The 6000-nt window shown below is 46.2% G+C and overlaps 1 protein-coding gene across 2 annotated transcripts in view; it reads left to right on the top strand.

Annotated features, from left to right (window-relative positions):
- The first annotated feature begins 3120 nt into the window (after positions 1 to 3120).
- Klhl8 (kelch like family member 8) overlaps positions 3121 to 6000 on the top strand; it is a 48501-nt gene continuing 45621 nt past the window's right edge. The window contains exon 1 of one of the 2 annotated variants that reach the window (XM_041642143.1): positions 3121 to 3250. The gene's annotated coding sequence lies outside the window, so the exon portion shown is untranslated. Of the gene's footprint in view, positions 3251 to 3330; positions 3367 to 6000 lie in introns of those variants that run through there. The other variant, XM_041642144.1, reaches the window with a different exon arrangement.

Genomic DNA, 6000 nt, shown 5'->3' with positions numbered 1-6000 from the left:
CAAGGAAGGCAACTCAAGTCCCAGTGGCCATCTCAGGATGCCTCCATCAACAAACCCATCCCCAAATACATCGTCCGTGGAAATAAGAACAGGGAGCCTCTGGGGTGAATACAGCCCCCTCATTCAGAGCTGAACCCTTACACCTTTCATGCAAACTTTTGCCTCACTCAGATATTTGAGCCATGGTGAGAGCTACCCACGGTCATTTAGAAAGCAGGGTTGAGGAGCTGGGACAGAGTTTACAGGGACAAAACTTTACTGGAATTACTACCTGGCCCTTGCTGGGGATACGTATGTACAAACCCGTTTATTACACAAAGTTGGCATTCATCCCCTTATTATTTATTAAAACATACTCTACATCAAGTATGATATGCTTTTCTGTCTTGGAAAATTTTTAAACAAATGAAAAAGACAGATAACCTATTAAGAGGCTTGCAGGTTAGTAGTTAGTGCTACTGTGAGGATAAAAATAAGTCTCTGTGTGTAGAGGGACTGTGGGGTGGGAGAAGTCTTCCTGGTTAAAAAGCTAAGTGAGCCAGACAGTGGTGGTGCACGTCTTTAATCCCAGCATTCAGGAGGCAGAGGCAGGCAGATCTCCGTGAGTTAGAGGCCAGCCCAGTCTATAGTTCGGGACAGGCCCCAAAGCTACAGAGAAACCCTGTCTTGAAAAACAAAAACAAAAAATCTAAAACTCTGAGTGATGTTGGATAGTTGTCAGAGTTATGCAGCAAAGTGGTAAAAGAGGAAGTTTATCAGGCTCTTTCTCTGGGACACCAGCTCACAGATAATGATGTGGAGACTTATTAATTATGAAAGCTCAGCCTTAGCTTAGGCTTGTTCCTAATTAGATTTTATAACTTAAATTAACCCTTGTTTTTAAACCTACATTCTTTGCTGTGGCTCGGTTACTCTGTGCTGCCCATCCTGTCTCTTCTGGCTGCCTTTCCTCTTTTCTGGGCTCTCTGTTCAGAAGACCTGCCTTTACCTCCTGCCTAGCTATTGGCCGTTTAGCTTTTTATTAAACCAACTGCAGGGACATATCTCTGCACAGCATAATCAAATATCTTGTAACAAAGCAGAAATGATAAAAAGCTCAACCAGAAATGAGGGAACTTCAAATATTTCAGAGATAAGTGAAAGATTACCAGAGATTTATTGATTTGGAGATTTTATTTTTATTCTACACGTATGGGTGTTTTATCTGTATATCCCTCTGGGCACTGTGTGTTGGCTCCTGCAGAACTGAGTTCCATACAGCTTTATTAGCCACCATGGTGGTCTGGGAACAGAACCAGGGTCCTCTGGATGAGCACCCAGTGCCCTTAAGCATTGAGCCATCTCTCCAGTTTGATCCCCAGAGGTTTAAAGATATCTTTATTAGATTTGTTTCATGGGCACTGGACGCAAAACCTACCATTAACTTATTAGCGTAAAATGAGCCAGTGAGCCACAGCCAGGAAGGGAGTCACCAGCATGTCTGGGATGTTGAACATAGGAAGTAATTGCTTTGTTTCCAGTTTTGGCTTTTTGAGACAAGCTTTCATACTGTAGCCCAGGTTAGCCTAAGGCTATCATTGCGTAGCCCAAGCTGGTCTGGAACTCTTGCTCTGCCTCCTGGATGCTGGGATTCCATAACTCCTGGTTACAGTAGCAATTATTCAGGGAAGCTTAAGCATGCTGGTAAGGACTGGCATGGAGAAGGGTGATGGTAGGAGTTGGTGGGTGGCAGGAAGGGACATGAGCCATGGCTGTGGCCACGGTAGGGAGGTGATGGTCTTCGTGGTCAGAACTTGCCCGCTGCCTACAAGCTTTATCTCCACTGCATGCGAAGATAAAATTGCCTTGTGATTAAGCGTTCCAGATCCATTTGCAGACCTCATCAGAAAGGCCTGTGGAGGGTTAAAAGCCGTTTATTCCAGGGTCAGAGGTAAGGACTTAAATATGATGTGCAAATGCTGGCTGGGGTTTAACTGATGATAAACCACTTATTCCCACTAAGTACAGTCAGAAAATTACCCAGAAGGCATGATGCCATCCATTTTTCCGAGTTTTAGTGTTTAGAGCTAGGGGGAGGGGGGAGCCTGAGATCCTTCTCATAGACCAAATGTGGAGGAAGGGAGAAAGGGAGGGAGGGAGGAAAGTGAATGGAGTGAGTGGAAAAGAAGCTGAGAAAATACTCCAGATTTAGAAAACTACGCGATTCATTTCGTTTCAGTTTATCTTGTTTTATAAAACCTAGACGTTTAAAATAATTAGGTGAAGTCATTGTTTTGGATATATCACTTTTTAGGGGACAGCCTTTTCCAGGTTAAGCCTTCCCCTCTTTACTGACATTTGGTATAAATATTTTACTAATATATATATATATATTATATAATATATATATATATTTGACTGACCCTACTATGCCAACTGGAATTCCTCTCTATGCCCAGAGTTGTAGCACTTTCTTCTCCCTGGGGACTTGAGTTCCTCGTGGAAGAGGCTCGAAGGCAGCAGTTCCCACCTGGGGGTGATGTTTGAGCGAGCCTTGCTTGCATAAGTAGACCAGTGAGATCCGGCCCTTGACTACACTTATCTCCCTTTCAGGTTCAGCTTGAGTCTCTCCAGCTCACCTGGGCTGGATCCAATTTGTACCTCCGTGCTCCGCCTCGCTAACAGCTGAGCTAACCTTTCTACAAGAAGACTGCCACCCAGTCTATGGCTCCATTTCTTCTAAGTTTTGAAGATTCTGAAACTTTGGGATGCATTAGATAAAAAGAGCTCAGGGGAATATCTTAAAATGTTCCCTTGTTCTCTTTTTCTACGTTTCCAAGACTTTATTGAGAATTTGGCTTATCTCACCATTTTTTACTATGTTTTACTGATGTTTATGTAGCACGCGGTACTTGGTCAATTACTTCTTTAGTTTGCAGACACAAGCTGTTTTGTGCACATTTTGCATACAGAGCGAAACTGATTAAGAATAGATAGAAAATCCGGGTTATGGATGGACACTGCTCAAGGGAAGCGGAGCAGGGCAGGAGCGCGTGCCCGCGGGCGCGCTCCCCTAGGAGGAGCTCGAAAAACTACATTTCCCAGAGTGCCGCGCCACGCCGCCCCCGCGGCTCTCCGGCGCGCTCCGGCGGGCCGGGCACGAGCGGGCGAGCGCGCGCATCCGCGGGGTGTCCGAGCGAGCGGGGCTGGCGCTGCGCCGGCGCCGAGCGGGTGTGGCGGCTCGGCCTGCGAGGCGAGCGCGGACACCGAGGTAATCCCCGCGTCGTCATCCCACCCGCGCTCGCGTCGGCGAAGGGCGGTCTCGTGGCGCCGTCCCCCAGGGCAGCGAGAGGACCCGGACGGGCCTCGCGGGCCGCGCTGTCCCAGGTGCTCGGGGTCCCGGGCGGGCGGGCGGCCTGCGGGGCGTCCCCGCGGCGGGGCTCCCGGGGCTCCAACTGTCACCGCACCCGCCGAGGAGGCGAGCGCTCCGGGCTGAGCTCGCAGCTTGCTCCAGGGAGGGCGCCCGATGTGCGGACTCACTTTGGGGTTCCTAGCTGGCTCTCGGGTTTGCACGGTCCTTCCTGACGAAGAGGTTCACAGTGGGAAGCTTGTCACATTCCTTTTCCTGCTGGCTGTGTTGACTCTCATGCTCTTTCGTGGAAATCTTCGCAGTTTTGAATAGTCCTGTTAACCTGCTGCGATTGCCTACCTTGGTTTATTTTGCTGCTCCTTACTTTAAGCTATTGTTAGCGTGGGCGGATACTTGGGGAAAAGGTCTCACTTAGAACCTTGAGTTGCCACAAGTAATTAACCTGCTAGGTGCACGTGAGGGTTTTTTTTTTTTTTAAATACTGGTTTTCTCTTACATAAGTTAATTGTTTTCACTCCTGTTTCTGCATGTCCGGAGAGCCCTGGCCGGCTTAAGGGGCGGGTGGTATACTCTTGGCTAAGCAGACGCCTTCTGCTGATGGTGCCCGAGACTGTAAATGCATGCAGGTAGCTTTGCCATTAGTAGTTGCTTTTCTGCCGGCTTCCTCCTGGCACCTTCGTCAGTCAAACTGACTGACCTACTTAAAACTTTAGTCGTGTTGCCTTTAAAATACCAACCAGTGGAGACACAGATATAGAAAAGAAATCACAAGATGCTGTATTGAGCTGTATGCACTTGGTTTCATATTTATTCTTCTTGGTTCTCCCCCTCACACTCACCCCGTGCGCCCTCTGGACCTTGTGCATGCTCGCAAGTTCACTACCACTGAGTACGTCCCAGTCTGCATTTTTACACTTCAAGCTGCGATTTCAGCATTTGATGCCGCCAGTGTTAATGATTTGTAACGTCCTGTCTTCCGTAATAATTCCAAATCCTAACTTAAAATCACAGTGAACAGTTAAGCAGAGAGTATCGTTTTCCTGTCGCTACAGAAACTCAACCTCCCAGCTGTCAAATCACATGCAGGGTCAGAACCTACAGAGACATTCCTCTTTCACTCAAAAATCCGTCCTTTCCTTAAGGGTCAGATGGCGTTAGGAGTGGAGGCAGTAACTCAGTTGATGGTCTGCACAAACTGGGCTTGGTGGTGCGAGCCTCCACCCTCGGCAGCACTTGGGAGAGCCAGCAGTTCAAGGTCATCCTCGGCAACACTGAGTTTGAGCCAGCCTGGGCCACATGAGATCCAGTCTCAAAACAACAGCAGCAAAATCTAAACAGAAAACCAAAAGTAAATACGTTTTCCATTCCTTATATTTGAATCCTCAACAAAGAGTTTATTTTTGTATATGAGGAACTAAAGACACGAGCAAGAACAGATGTTTCATAAAACAACAAAATGCCATGGTTTTCAGCTGTAGGGTCTTTGGTGTTAGCCATTTCTTTTTCTGAAAAAAGTTTTAAGTAGTGAAGCAAGAGGAAATTGGTATTTAAAATTTTTAAATTTTTTTGCAGTGCTGGAGATCAAACTCAGTTGACTATTTAAAATAGACTAATTATTGTTTACTGCTTCCCCGCCGACATTTTCCGTGTGGTCTGTTGGTCTGTTTTCTGTTCTGAGGAGGATATAATAGCGGGCTGAGCTCACTTCTGCAATTAGTTCTGGGTTAAAATCCCTGCTCTCTCTCTACCCATTGGCTGTTTCATCCTGGCAAGTTGTTATCTGAACCTCCGTTTCCTTCGCTGTGGAAGAGGGATAAAAATACTGTCTGCCTCTGCAGTCTTCCTGGAATCGTAAGGATTAGTGGGTTTTATATGCGGGGCATTTTATACTCCATAATCTTCAATCATAGCTCCAGTCACATGCTGTGTTTTAAAATGCTGCCAGTACGGCTTGCTCTCTGGTGACCAGAGTATTGGAAACACCTTTGTTTCGTCTTAGAAGGGTTGCTTATACGAGTGTTATTGTTTGATTGCTTCTCTGCTTTGTTATTTGTTTATGATTTGTTTTGTTGGTTCCTGTAAATCAGGTAGAATTACGAAGGATTGGAGACATCTTGGAAACTTTATTCCTGTCTCTGTGATTCTTTGTCAGAATCTGTGGCATGCCTACAGATAGTCTTCCAGGAGCGTAAGAATTCCGTGTGTATTTGTGCTTCCTGGACCGTAGACCAGATTTAACAGATGCTCAAAGGGGTTCAGGGCCCTTTTCCCGAACTCAACCATTCTTTTCTTTCTTTTTTTTTCTTTTTTCTTTGTTTATTTTCTTTGTTTATTTTTTAAGACAACATTTTGCCATGTAGCTTGGACTGACTCTGAACTTCATATCCTTCTGTCTCAATTTCCCAAGTCCCTGGGGTTGCAGGTATTCACAACCACACTTCATACGGGACTGGGGGAGGACATTGAATGTTGAATTTGAGGCTTTTCGAATCATAGGCAAGGGTTCTTACTGCCAAGCTACACACACACACAATTCCAAGAACCATTGGCTTCAACTGTCTCCAAGTTTTCTAGAAAACTTGCAGTTTTTTTGAAATGGGAGGGGGGTGGTAGGACGGAGCCCTCACTTTTGCTCCAAAAGTGGAAGATGA

Source organism: Microtus oregoni, unplaced genomic scaffold (genome assembly GCF_018167655.1).
Source record: "Microtus oregoni isolate MIOR12 unplaced genomic scaffold, Mior012 000072F_ref0000427, whole genome shotgun sequence".
Taxonomy (NCBI): Eukaryota; Metazoa; Chordata; class Mammalia; order Rodentia; family Cricetidae; genus Microtus; species Microtus oregoni.
Note: the sequence above shows the minus strand (reverse complement) of the source record. Positions and strands in the feature narration are given on the sequence as shown.